The sequence below is a fragment of the Dromiciops gliroides genome, chromosome 1 (assembly GCF_019393635.1).
Source record: "Dromiciops gliroides isolate mDroGli1 chromosome 1, mDroGli1.pri, whole genome shotgun sequence".
NCBI classification, from domain to species: domain Eukaryota; kingdom Metazoa; phylum Chordata; class Mammalia; order Microbiotheria; family Microbiotheriidae; genus Dromiciops; species Dromiciops gliroides.
The window spans coordinates 418,342,284-418,357,322 of NC_057861.1; the positions used below are offsets into that span (position 1 = coordinate 418,342,284).

Sequence of the window (15,039 nt, forward strand, 5' to 3'; positions counted from 1 at the left end):
TCAGAATTTGAACCCAGGTCCTCTAACTCCAAATCTATCTGACCACTGTACCATGCTGTGTCAGGTAAGAGAAAAAGAGAGGCAGATAACACTCTCAAGTAGTTTATAGGCTATTAGCATTAACATGATGTACACAAATGATGAAAATACAACCTGATACAGGAGAAAACAAAATGCTGAATGATTGTTGTTGTTTATCCTTCATTTTCAAAGAGGATGTCATGATTTGCAGTGAATTGGATTTAAGTGAGGGTGGGCTGTGCAAAGTCACTGACCTTACTCTCTTCTCCAGAGCCATCTGGGTCCAGTGGCAAGGTATATATCAGGATGACTGGGGATGACCCTGGATGTTTAAGGCAATTGGGAATAAAAGACTTGCCCAAGGTCACACAGCTAGTGTCTGAGGTAAGGTTTGAACTCAGGTACTCTTAACTCTAGGGCCAGTAGTGTGTCCACTATGCCACCTAGCTGCTCTTTTTTGGGGGGAGGGAGGGTGGCAGGGCAATGAGGGTTAAGTAACTTGCCCAGGGTCATACAGCTAGTATGTCTCAAGTGTCTGAGGCCAGATTTGAACTCAGGTCCTCCTTAATCCAGGACTGATGCTTTATCCACTGTGCCACCTAGCTGCCCCTACCTAGCTGCTCTTATGCTAAATGATACAACTGAATCATCCTACTCAGGGTTAAGATCAGGTAGTCAGAAAAGGTAGCCACTCATAAAACAAAATTATCCAAGTAAGGCTCTCATTGTCTTTTCCTTTGACTTTTCCACCTCCAAACCAAACAAATACCTCCTCTACCAAGATGTTAGTGCCTGAAATGCAACAAATGGAGATTAATTTATTTGATTTTAAAACTACTCAGTGGCAAGGCATGATAATGCATGCCTATTATCCCAGCTACTGAGGAGACTGAACCTGACAAATCTCTTTACCTTGGAAGTTCCGGACCATAGTGCTCTATACCATGCCAGTGTCAATACCTAGGTTGGCATCAAGATGATGAGTACTCAGGAATGGGGCCCGGAAGTGAAGTCCCTTTCTGGACCTGGTTTCATCATCTGGACTTGAGTGATCTCTAAATTCTCATAGTGATCTCTATATTCTCATAAATTCAATAGCCTCTTATCTGGTCTCTTATGGTCAAAGTATTCCAAAGCTGAAGAATGACATTCATTCATTCATTTTCTCAACATCCCTGGAAGTACACAGAGACAACTTGAGTATCAGGAAAGATAATCTGAGCCCCAGAGAGTAATCTATCCTGACTCACTAGGGTCTGGCCCTGTGTACGTGCATGGGTACACTCCCAACCAGCTATTCATTCCCTATCACACCTGCCCATCAGCACTACTGATTATTTGTAGAATTACATTATGGTTTTCTTTTAGGCTTACATTTTTCTTCTGTCTATAAATCATTCAAAACATGCACATAACTCTTTTGTATCCTGCTGCTGATTCTGCCAGCAATTTATGTCAAATGTCAAAAGTTTTGAAAATATCAGCTTTCTGGGAAGCTAGGTGGTGCAGTGGATAAAGCACCAGCCCTGGATTCAAGAGGACCTGAGTTCAAATCCAGCCTCAGATGCTTGACACTTACTAGCTCTGTGACCTTGGGCAAGTCACTTAACCCTCATTGCTCTGCAAAAAAAAAAAGAAAGAAAGAAAATATCAGCTTCCTTCTTTATACCCTGTCTACTTTGAAAGATTCAAAGAAATTTCTACAAAATATCATTGCATAATAGCTCACATTTTTACAAAGCATTTTCCTCATCAGCCCTGTAAGGTAGGCAGTGTGTGTGTGTGTGTGTGTGTGTGTATATAAAACTTTCTCCATTTCACTCATCCATTCATTCATCATTCAATAAGCAATTATTAAGCAATAGGTATCAGAAATACAAAGACAAAAAACAAAACAATCTCTGTCTTTAAAAACTTTACCTGTGGGAAGGCAGGGCATGGCAGGTGGAATAATGTATATACAGAGAAGTGAATACATCGTATATATAAAGAAAAAAGAGACAATATGAATAGATTGGGGCAGCTAGATGGCACAATGGATAGAACACCCAGACTGGGGTCAGAATGACTCCTCTTCCTGAGTTCAAATCTAACCTCAGACACTTCCTAGCTGTGTGACCCTGAGAAAGTCACTTAACCCCTTTTGCCTCAGTTTCCTCATCTGTAAAATGAGCTGGAGAAAGAAATTGCAAACCACTGTAGCATCTTTGTCAAGAAAGCCCAAAATGGGTCACAAAGAGTCAGACATGACTGACAAATGACCGAACAACAGCAATAACCTGGATAGAGTAGTGGCTTTTAATCAGAACAATCTGAGTTCAAGTCCTATCTTTGGTACATGCTAGCTATGTGACCTGGGCAAATCACTTAACCTTAGTGCCCCAGGCAATTCTAAGAGGTATTCAACAATTCTTGCCTTGTAACTTCTTATAGGAAGGAAATCAGAGGTCTGACCAAAACATACACGTGCATACACACATACATGCATATGTGTGTTTATATGTATCTACATGTGTGTATATGTATATATGTACCTACATATACATGTGCATATGTATGAAGAGAGAAAGAGAAAGGGGAGGGAGGAAAAGAGGAGAAAAAGAGACACAGAGACAGACAGATGGATGGGTGGACCAACAGACAGATTAAACATATGTGGGGGAAGTCCTTAACAATTAGGAGGAATCAGGAAAAGCCACATGAAGAAGATGTTACTTGAGATGAATCTTGAAGAAAGCTAGAGATTCTAAGAAGTGGAGGTAAAGAGGGAATGTATTTAAGGCATGTGATCAGTCTGTGCAAAAGTACATTTTACAGATGAAAAAACTGAGTTAGAAATGTTTATTGACTTCCCTCTGATCACATACTACTAAGTTTCAGGACTGGGATTCAAGGCTGTTTCTCCTGACCCCAAGTCCAGAGTTCTTGCTCTTATACTTTGCTAGAAGTAGACCTGGATTGAGAATCAGGAGACCTGGATTTTAACAAACATTTATTTTTTTATTTTCCATTTACATGTAAGAGTAGTTTTCAACATTCATTTTCATAACATTTAGAGTTCTAAATTTTTCTCCCTCCCTCCCTCCCTTTCCTCCCCCCTGCACAAGATCGCAATCAGGTTATATATGTACAATCCACAAGTGTTCTTTTTATCAGTTCTTTCTATAGGGATGCATAGTAAGCTCCCTCATTGGTTCCTTGGGATTGTCTTGGATCATTGCACTGCTGAGAGTAGTTAAGTCATTCACAGTTGCTCATTGAACAATACTGCTGTCACTACACACAATGTCCTCTCAGCTCTGCTTACTTTACTATACATGGATGTTCATTAGTCTTTCAAGGTTTTTCAGGATCATCCTGTTTGTCATTTCCTGTAGCACAAGTCCATTCCACTACAATCATATAACACACCTTTTGCCATCATTCCTCAGTTGATGGACATTCCCTTGATTCTCAATTCTTAGCCTCCACCAAGAGTTGCTATAAATATTTTTGTACAATTTTCCCCCTTTTCTCTTTTTCATGATTACTATTGTTAACTGTTTCCCTTCCATCCTATTCCCTTACCCATGATATTTATTCTATTATCCTTCTTCTTTCATCCTATCACTTTTCAAAAGGGATTTGCTTCTGTCTGTCCCCTCCCCCACTCTGCCCTTCCTTCTTTTGCCCCTCTTTCTTTATCCCTTTCCCCTCCTACTTTCCTGCAGGGTTATAGAGAATACTCCACCCAATTGAGTGTGTACATTATTCCCTCCTTGAGCCAATTCTAATGAGATTGAGGTCTTTGAGCCAATTTTAATGAGTGTTAGGCTCATTTACTGCCCAGATTAAATAGATTACTCCACCCAGTTGGGTGTGTCTATTAGTCCCTCCTTGAGGCAGCTCTGATGAGTTTAAGATCTTTGAGCCTTTTCTGATGAGTGTAAAATTCATTTACTGCCCTGCTCCTCTCCCATCTCTTCCCCTACTCCATAAGCCTTTTCCTGTTACTTTCATGTAGGATTTTGCTTCTGCCCTTCCCCCTCCCCCAATGAATTCCCTTCACCCCTCAATTTAACCCTAAAGATGTTATCATCTAGCTAAGTGACACAGTGGACAAATCATCACCTGGCCTCAGACACAAGACAGTTGCCCACTGTACGACCCCAGGTATGTACCCCAGCTCCATTTTTTTTTAATGGTTCTCTAGGGTCTTGTATTTGAAAGGCAAATTTGCCATTCAGTTCAGGTCTTTTCATCACAAATATCTGAAAGTCTTCTTTATCATTAAAGTCCCATTTTTTCCACTGAAAGATAATTCTGAGATTTGCTGGGTAGGTGATTCTTGGTTGTAATCCCATTTCCTTTGCCCTTTGGAGTATCATATTCCATGCCCTCTGGTCCTTTAATGTAGAAGCTGCTAGATCTTGTGCTATCCTGACTGGGGCGCCACAGTACTTGAATTCTTTCTTTTTGGCAGCTTGCAATATTTTCTCCTTGACCTGAGAGCTCTGGAAATTTGACTATAATATTCCTAGGAGTTTTCTTTTGAGGATCTCTTTCTGGAGGTGATCGGTGGATTCTTTCAATTTCTATTTTAGCTTCTTCTTCTAGAATTTCAGGGCAATTTTCCCTGAGAATATATTGGAAGATGGTGTCTAAGGTCTTTCCTTGATCATGGTTTTCAGGTAGACCAATAATTTTCAAATTATCTCTCCTGGACCTATTTTCCAGGTCAGCAGTTTTCCCCAAAAGATATTTCACATTGCCCTCTATTTTTTTATTCATTTGGATTTGCTTTATTGTGTCTTGGTTTCTCATAAAGTCACTGGCTTCCATTTGTTCAATCCTAATTCTTAGGCAATTATTTTCATCAGAGAGCTTTTGTACCTCCTTTTCCATTTGACTTTTCAAGCTGTTGACTTTTTTCTCATGTCTTTCCTGCATCACCCTCATTTCTCTTTCCATTTTTTCCTCTACCTCTCTAATTTTATCTTCAAAGTCCTTTTTGTGCACCTCTATGGCCTGAGACCAATTCATATTTTCTTGGAAGCTTTAGATATAGGGGCCCTGATGTTGACATCTTCCTCTGAGGGTGCTCCTTGGTCTTCCTTGTTACTGAAGAAACTTTCTATGGTCCTCACCTTTCTCTGTCGTCTCATCTTGCCTTTCTTTTACTAGACTTTTAGCTCCTTAAAATGGGGCACTGTTTCCAGGCTGCAGTATCCCAAGCTTAAGATGTCCCAGGTGGTATGATTTAAGGAGAATCAGGTTCTTCCCTTGCCCGCCTGTTGCTTTGTGTGTTGTGGTTGTTAGCTCCGACGAGTCTGTGCCCCTCCCTGACCTGGGCCACTTCTACTCGAGCCTGCCACCTGGTTCTCAGTAGGGGTGTAGAATCCAAGTTCTGTCTTAGCACCAGCATGGACCCCTGTAGTCTCTCCCCTGCCCAGGGCTCAGCCCACTCACCAGACTGTGAGCTTAGTTCCAGATGACACTGGTGCTTCAGCTGATTCAGAGGCTCTGGGGATCTCCTTCTCTGGTGAGGACTTCCTGAGACTGGATCTGTGTCAGGTTGACTGTGGGGTTGGGGCCAGCTCCTGTATGTACCAGCACAGCAGCTCCCTCCTTCCAACCTTCCAACCTGTTCAAGTGACCTGGATTTTAATGCCACTCAACAAGCTATATGTTCTTGGGCAAGTCTCTTAGCATCTCTGGGACTTAGCATCCCTAGTTGGGGAAAGATGAATTCTCTCACGGTATTACTATTAGTATTATTGAGGATATTTTCTAGAACTCTGTGATACTGTGGTTGCATGAAACATATTGAATTGTTGTTTAGTCATTTTCAGTCATGCCTGACTATTCATGACCCCATATGGAGTTTCCCTGGCAAAGATACTGGGATGGTTTGTCATTTCTTTCTCCAGCTCATTTCACAGATGAGGAAAATGAGGCAAACAAGGTTAAATGACTTGCCCAGGGTCATACAGCTAGTAAGTGTCTGAAGCTAGATTTGAACTTGTCTTCTTGACTCCAGGCCCTGCTTTATCCACTGGGCCACCTGGAAAAGGGGAAAATAATAAGCATCTTTACGGTACCAGACACAATACAAAATGCTTTTTTTTTTTAACAAATATTATCTGGGAGATAGATAATATTATTATCCCATTTTACAGTTGAGAGAACTGAGGCAAACAGAGGTTAAGTGACTTGCCTGATTCCAGGCTAGCACTGCCCTCACCACAAGCACTCCTTTAGACAAGGGAAGATAGTTTGATGTTGTTGTCATGTGAGCTGACACAAGTTCTAAATCCTATCCTTCTACACATAAACTTCATACAGTGTACTGTGAGACTCAGTATTAGAGGAAGTAACTCAGCCACTAACTTTTTAACTATGAGCAAGTCACAACCTTCATTGGCCTCAGTTTACTCATCTCCTTCCCTTACTACCTTATATTTAAACACTTTGTATTTATTCTTATTCTGTTTATCCATCATATACTTATATATTTGTTTGTTGTTTACCCTGTTAGAAATAGGCATTGCTTCATTTTTTATATTGTATTCCCAGTGCCTGGCATATAATAGGTGCTTAATAAGTGCTGGCTTGAGTGATTGATCTATAAAATCACACATAACATCCTATACTTGCATAGCTTTTCAAAGCACTTTCACTCATAACATTTCATTTGATTCTCTCAAAAGCCCTGTGAGGAAGGTAGGTTAGGTGTTGTCATTTGCATTTTACATATAAGAGAGGAGCGTGGCGCAATAGAATAAATCAACCAAAATCCCTACTCTCACTTAAGTAAATGACAAAATATTCTAAGCCCTCATGCCTTTTATTGGGTAAGAACACTCTAATGAATAAATCAATCAAAGGTTTTTAACTAAATGTGAACAACCTAGTTAATTAAATGAGACTTGGTCACATCCCATGAGCTTCCTTAAAAATGACCAGCTGATTCTCAGAAATTCAATGCTCCAGTACAATCCCAAAGAACTAATGTTGAAGCCTACTATCTACCTCCAGAGAAAGAATGGATATTATTTTAATACAGAGTGAAGCATGCCATTATTCACTTTTTCTTTCATTCTTTTGCTTTTATTGAAGTTTTCTTGTACATAATGACTGATATGGAAATGTTTTACATGATTGCACATGTATAGCCTATACATGATTGCTTACCATCTGAGGGAGGGGGTAGGGCAGGGAGGAAGGGAGGGATAGAATTTGGAACTCAAAACTTTTTATTAACATGTAATTGGGGAAAATAAAATATAGGTATATGTATATTTTTTTAAATGACCAGCTACTTCAGAATTGGGCATTAGAGGATCTGACAGCATAGAGGAGAGAACAATTCCATACTTTGAGGGAGGATTGGTTGCAGAGAAGAAGAAGTTATGCCTCCCCCTCCCCCTCCCCTATCCCTACCCCTAAAACTGAAGAACTTGAAAATTTCAACAGATCCAGAAGATTTGGACTTTTTATTCAACATCCCAACATCAGAACCAGAACAGTCATGGTAGAAGCTGATGGCATTGTCTCCATCAGGAGACAAGGACAAACTAGGCATGATGAGGAAAGGAAGCTTCAATACTATAAAGAGCCCAACAGAAAGCTACCCCATGCCTAAGGAAAACTTCAGGAGGTTTCCATGAAGGGGAGAAAAAGATTTCTAACAACCAGGAACTTCAAATTATCCTCTTTTTCCTCAAAATGTTTTCTAAGCCCTAGCTTCTTAAAATGTGGGTCACAACCCCATATGGGGTAACATAACTGAATATGAGGATCACAAAAAATTTGGCAACAGTAATGTATATAATTTATATATATATTTATTTATATATAATTTATATATATTTTAATATAATTATTTATTTAATTAATAAATAACATAACTGAATGCGAGGATCACAAAAAATTTGGCAACAGTCATATATATAATTTATATATTTTATACAATTATTTATTTATTTAATTAATAATATATTTATATATTATCTATATATTTATTAGTATATAATTAGTATATACTTATTATATATAATATTTATTAATATGTGAATGAATATATTCACTCATTCATTCATTTATTCATTTATTTATTTTTTATTCATTCATCTATTTGTTCATTTATTCATTCATTCATTTATTTAATTGTTTATATATTTATATATCCAGGGACATGTAAAAATTTCTCAGGAAAAAGGAGTCAATTGCAAGTGGAAAAACTTTAAGAAGCCCTCCTCTAAGCTTTCGATCCATTTTTTCCTGGACTCTGTATGTACTTATGGTAGAGAATAGCCCTAATTTGGGAAAATGTTTTGTATCAACTGATCTTACTATGACATGTCAGTAAATACTCATTTCTAAAAACTAAATTGTCTAGCTAGCTTATTCATACAAAATAATTATCAGTGAGTGAAGCACACTTTGGGGGAAGGGAGAGCTGTTCATGAGCTTTATATACTGTTAGAAACAACCTCCCAAACCCCTAAAATCCCTTAAATCCCTCAGGGGAGAAGTATCCATCCAGTTGCCTTCTGGGGAACTAATTGACCTTACACATTCTTACATACTCCCTCACATATTCCTAGATCTAGTAGTGTTACTGGCCTTCATGCCGTCCCACAAAGTCACTCTATCTCTCTCCTTTAGGTATTTTCTCTGATTCTCCCTTAAGCATGAAAGGCTTTTCCTTCCTCTTCTCTACCTCCTGGTTTCCCAGGCTTCCTTCAAATGCCAGCTAAAATCCCATCTTCGGTGGGAAATTCTTCCCAGTTCCCCCTTAATGCTAGAGCCTTCCCACTGCTGATTACTTTTAAGTTATCCATATGTAGTGTGCTTGTATTTAATCATTTACCTGTTGTTTTCTCCATTAGATTATGAGCTCCATGAGAGCAGAGACCATCCTTTGTCTTTCTTTGTATCCCTAGCACTTAGCAAAGTGCATGGCACATAGTAAGTGCTTAATAAATGTTTATTGACTGATTGGCTAACTTGCCAGTGTAAGTAGGAGTCAGAAAGTAGTCCCCAACACATGTGCTACATATAAAGAAATTGAGGGTCAGAGTGGTAAGTAACTTTGTAAACTGTCACATGGATAATAGTATGCACTTCTTAAGACTTCAAGTTTCTTTCTCCCTATACACCATAAGCCTTCCTGCAGGAGCTGGACTCTAGATGATCCTTAAGATCACCCTCAATCTCTGAACATTTTATGATTCTACTACAATCTACAGACTGACCTTCTCTAGCACATGACCTACATTCTTGTCATTAGATTGTAAGCTCCTTGAGGGCAGGGACTTTTTGTTTTTTGTTTTTGTTTTTTGGTAGGGCAATGAGGGTTAAGTGACTTGCCCAGGGTCACACAGCTAGTAAGTGTCAAGTGTCTGAGGTCGGATTTGAACTCAGGTGCACCTGAATCAAGGGCCAGTGCTTTATCCAGTATGCCACCTAGCTGTCCCCCCACCACCAGGGACTGTCTTTTGCCTCTTTTTCTATTGCCAGTGCTTAGCATAGTTCCTGGAATATAGTAGGCACTTAATAAATATTTATTCATTGAGTGAGTGAGTGAGTGAATAAGTCTGAAAATCATAAGCTTGCAAATAAAGGGAGAGAAAAGAAAAGCATCCTATGATCTGTAAAGCAATGAAGTCTATTCACATAAAGGAATATTCTAGTAACAGCCTTCAGGTTAAAGGTGTAATGGATGTTACAGGGAAAATGCTTAATATTTTTGGCCCCCTCCCCCTGAGACAATGTAGATAGTTCAGGGATAGTTCCTGGAAAAGAATATTTGCCATATAATATATTTATTTTAAAATAATTTAAAACATTTTTTTAATTCATGTTTTAACAATTGTTGTCACTTTTCAATAACCCTCCTCCCCATGGCAATTTCCATAGTAGTAATGATGTATGGTTAAGCAAAACAAATCTGCAAATATGCCTCAGGCAGGACGTATAGGTCACCACTTCTCTATTGAGAAGGAGAGATGCTTTACCACCAGCCCCTCTGAAATCAAGACTAGTAATAGCTGCATTATATGTGCATATGAAATACCTTCCCTGCTTATCGATATAAGGGGGATACGACTAAATCGTGGTGGAGAAAATTGGGCTGAAGTATGAGACATGTATTAAATATGAAAAGCAGCTCTGAAGCTGGGTTTTGCTATCATTTTTGCACTTCCTGACTGGTGCTGAAAGGACAGCCAGCCTGAGAGGAGAATTCCAGGCTAGGGTAAAGTGGAAAGTTACCGGTATGCTTAGGAACAGCTTTAAGACAATTATAGGCTGAGGTCAGGAACACTATAGACAGTACTTAATTCCTAGTATTTCCTTGGGCTGTTAGACAACTAAACTTTGACCTATGTAAAGTATGTTGCCTCCTCGGATGGAAAAAAACCCAGATGATGGAAAATTTATATTATCTCCAAACAGAGGGCTATTGAGTTTTCAATCAGGGAAACATGTAGGAATTTGTTAATAATGGGACCCCAGATGCAGTTATGAGTCATGTTAAACTATAAGCAATTTGATGGGAAGGAGTGTTCCGGGTGAGTTCTCACTGACCCTACAAATTGGAAAATGCACCCCCACGAAACTCAAATAGAAGCCTATCTCCATCCAGCCCCATCTCCAGCCCTGCCTTTTACATGGCATGCTGATGTGCTAAGTGTCTCACATGGGTTCAGGTTTTCAAGGAACTGCTCCTGTTTAGTTCCTAAAGTGGGGTTATCAGGGTTAAGGCCATTCCACATCAGTTTAGACAAAACTACATCCCTATCACAAATCTAATTTGTTAATATCAAATATTCTTCTAATATTAGAAAAAATATTTCTAATTCTCTTTGGTTTAAAAACTTTAGAAAATTTGGAAATAACTACCTCTGGGCCTCAGTTTCTTTAATTATAAAAATGGAGTAGTTGTACTAGAAGACATTCATGGTCTCTTCTTGCTCTATATCTTTGATCCTATGATCAGCCATTCATCACATCACATAACAACCAAAAATAGCATGTTTGATGGCCAGTTGTCTAGTGTTGACACAGGATAAGAATTTGATGGATGGTCCATAAGATACCTATATAAGATTTAGAGTGAGAAGGGATATTAGAGGCCATCTAGCTCAACCATCTCCTTATTGTAGTTGGGGAAACTGAAGACAAAAGAAGTGCTGAGTTGTTCAAAGTCACACAGATAATAAGTAGCAGAGCCAGGATTTGAACCCAGGTCCTCTGCCTCCAAATCTTGTATTCTTTCTAGCACACCACTCCATAAAGAATTGGAAAAAAATCTGGAGCTGAGATAGGCACCAAAGTGAAAGACCATAGGACAAAGCAAGATCAAGGAGTCTGGAGGGTAATGAACCACTGAAAGGGAAAGGATTTGGAGTAGAATGCAAGGAAGGGGGTGGTAAGATTTGTAGGCAAACCACCCTCACCTTTGCAGTTTTGCTAAGGGTCAGTGCGCAGGGATCACAGCTGGGGAAGGTTAACCTTGAATTATTTTACCAGGTGTGGGAATGACAATGGTGATGCTGAGCTGCCTGTAGTCCCCAGATGCAAACACGGTATTGTCATTCTGTAAGGTTTTCTAAGAAGAATTTAGCTGAAAAGATAAGCTTTAATATTGATAATGGGATGGCTAGGTTATTAGATGGATAGAGTGCTGGTCTGGAGTCAGGAAGACCTGATTTCAAATATGACCTCAAACACTAGATCACCTTGGGCAAGTTTCAGTTTCTTCATCTGTAAAATGAGCTAGAGAAGGAAATAGCAAACCACTTCAGCATCCTTGATAAGAAAACCCCAAATGGGTCAAGAAGATTGGCTGCTTATGTAGCAGATTAAGCATCTTCTTAAGAGGAGCTATCTATTATGGATTTTGTTTTTTAATTAATCATTCTTTTACTTTCCCCCCTACTTCCATTAGATATTAGGTGGTAAACTATTAATGAATAAATGGAGAGAGAAAAAGGGTGAGGGGAAATGGGGGGAGGGAGAGGGAAGGAGGGAGAGGGGAGGGAGGGAGGGAGAGAGAGAGAGAGAGAGAGAGAGAGAGAGAGAGAGAGAGAGAGAGAGAGAGAGAGAGAGAAAGGGTTTATCAGAATAAACTCCAGGTTGGGGAAATGTGCCAAAGAGAACATGAACGCTTTTGTACCAGCACCCAAATCAGACCTCATCTCTATGAGTCCAGTATCTTTGGAGGGGAAAGTGGGACATAAACTGAGGGGCCTAGATGGAGACTTTCTATTGTTATGATCTATTGTTATGGCATGTATCTTTGCCTCTGTCTCTTTCTGTCTCTGTGTCTCTCTGCCTCTTCTGACTCAGGCAGAAAACCTACCGCAGTGTCTTATCTCTTACTCCCCTAAGGAATTTGTTCTAACCTGAGTTCTGGTAGAAGTGTGTTAATGTGTCTCATAGAACTTCCCTCCTAGCTTAAGGATGTGTGCATGGCTAAATCAAATAGGAGGGGGTGGGGACAGACAGACAAAGACAGAGGCAAAGACCAACAGAAAACAGAGATCTATGAGACTCTCTGTCTCTCAGTGTCTCTCTGTCTCTGTGTCTTTGTGCTCTCTGTAAATTCCTTAAAGGAAATAGGGTAAATTCCTTAAAGTGAGGCACTGGTGTGAGATTTCTACCTGCATCAGCAGGCATCATCGACAGCACTGTTTCCTCATTGGTAAGACTGATGAAATGCTATGTAGGTAAATAAAGAAATATCATGTAATTATAATAATAGCTCCCATTTATATAGAACTTCATGGTTTTCATTATTTCTCCTACATTATGCCATTGTTTCACTTGATATATGTCCTCTGGATGCAAAGATGACATTAATGATCAAAGATCAGGAAAACCAAGATTAAAATCACACCCCTTTATCAACAAAGTCCAGCAACAACAGATAGAAAGAGAAATTCCATTTAAAATAACTGTGACTGGGGCAGCTAGATGGCGCAGTGGATAGAGCACCGGAGGTGCTGACCTGGAGTCAGGAGGACCTGAGTTCAAATCCGGCCTGAGACACTTAACACTTACTAGCTGTGTGACCCTGGGCAAGTCACTTAACTCCAATTGCCTCACTAAAAAAAAAAAACAAACCAATAAAATAACTGTGACTGATATAAAATACTTGGGAGTTTACCTGCCAAGACAAACACAGGAACTATATGACCAGAACTTGAAAACACTTTTCACACAAATAAAACTATTGGGAAAATATTAATTGCTCATGGGTAGGCCGAACCAATAAAATTAAAATGGCAATCCTACCTAAGTTAATTTATGTATTTAGTGCTATACCAATCAAACTATCAAAAATATTTTATAGATCTAGAAAAAAATAATAACAGAATTCATCTGGAAAAAAAAAAAGTTCAAGGATATAATGGGAATCAGTGAAAAAAATACAAAAGAAGGTGGTATAGCAGTACCAGATCTCAAACTGTATTATAAAGTGGTAATTATCAACAATCTGGTACTTACTAAGAAATAGAGAGGTGGATCAGTGGAATAGAATAAGTAGAAATTACACTATAGTAAATGTCTATAGAAATCTAGTATATGATAAACCCAAAGGTCCAGGCTTTTGGAACAAAAACTCATTATTTGACAAAAACTGCTGGGAAAACTGGAAAACAGTATGACAGAAACTAGTTATAGACCAAAATCTCACACTCTATACTAAAATAAGGTAAAAATGGATACATGATTAGGGCAGATAGGTGGTGCAGTGGATAGAGTACTGGCCCTGGAGTCAGGAGTACCTGAGTTCAAATCTGGCCTCAGACACTTAACATTTACTAGCTGTGTGACCCTGGGCAAGTCACTTAACCCCAATTGCTTCACTTAAAAAAAAATGGATACATGATTTACACATAAAGGATGATACCATCAGCAAATTAAGAGATTATGGAATTGTTTATCTGTCAGATTTATGGGCAGGGGAAGAATTCAGGACCAAAGAAGATATAGAGAGTAAAACAAAATGTAAAGTAGATCATTTTGATTATATAAAATTAAAAAGGTTTTGCACAAACAAAACTAATGTATCCAAGATTACAAGGGAAGCAGAAAACTGAGAAAGAATTTTTGAAACAAATATCTATGATAAAGGTCTCTGTTCTCAAATATATAGAGAACTGAATCAAATTTATAAAAATACAAGTCATTCCCCAAATGGTAATGATCAAAGGATATGAACAGGTTTTCAGACAAAGAAATCAAAGCTATCTGTAATTATATGAAAAAATGCTCTAGATCACTATTGATCAGAGAAATGCAAATTAAAACAACTCTGAGATATAACCCTCACACCTGTCAGAATGGCAAATATAACAAAAACAGAAATATTGGATGTTGGAGGGGATGTGGGAAAGCTGGGATGCTAATCCACTGTTGGGGGAATTATGAAAAGATCCAACCATTCTGGAGAGCAATTTGGAACTATGCCCAAAAGGCTATAGAACTTTGCATACTCTTTGATCCAGCAATACCACTTCTAGTTTATATCCAAAGAGACATCCCCCAAAAGAGAAATTACCTATTTTTGCAAACTATTTCTAGCAGCTCTTTTTGTGGTGGCTAAGAACTGGAAATCAAAGGAATGCCTATCAATTGGGGAATGGCTAAACAAGCTATGTTATAGGATGGTGATTGATGGAATATTATTGTGCTATAAGAAAAGAAAAGCAGGATGATTTCAGAAGGGCCTGGAAAGACACGTATGAACTGATATATCAGTGAAGTGAGTAGAACCAAGAGAACATTGTTACACAGACAACAGCAATATTATTTGATGAAGAACTGTGACTGACTTACTATTCTCAACAATACAATGATCCAAGACAATCCCCAAAGGACTATTGATGAAACATACTATCCACCTCCAAAGAAAGAACTGATATTGATGGAACAGAACTGAAATCATGACATTTTTCACTTTCTTCATTTTTTTCTTTTATTCAAGTTTTCTTGTATAAAATGACTAATATGGTACTGTTTTAC

General features: G+C 38.7%; 1 pseudogene; it reads left to right on the plus strand.

The window, feature by feature from the left end:
* Positions 1 to 15,039, plus strand: part of LOC122749980 — a 47,503-nt pseudogene that overhangs the window by 22,626 nt on the left and 9,838 nt on the right.